Below are 240 nucleotides of genomic sequence, written 5' to 3'. Positions count from 1 at the left end.
ATAATAATTATTATCGTAAACATGATTGCAATTGCCGTCGTATTCTCTGGCCTAGGTCTTATCATTATATCAACATCTTAATCATCATTATAACATTTAGCAAATCGCTATAACAATTTTTTTTCATTGTAACAAAACAGTCGTTCCATAGAAAATTAGCCTTTTATTTCGATAAATTGCTAAATGGAATGTTGATGGTTTCTCGTGTTATTTTCGAGTTCCTCCAAGTCTGGTATTTAG

Source organism: Penaeus monodon, chromosome 23 (genome assembly GCF_015228065.2).
Source record: "Penaeus monodon isolate SGIC_2016 chromosome 23, NSTDA_Pmon_1, whole genome shotgun sequence".
Taxonomy (NCBI): domain Eukaryota; kingdom Metazoa; phylum Arthropoda; class Malacostraca; order Decapoda; family Penaeidae; genus Penaeus; species Penaeus monodon.
This window is presented reverse-complemented; position numbering follows the sequence as displayed.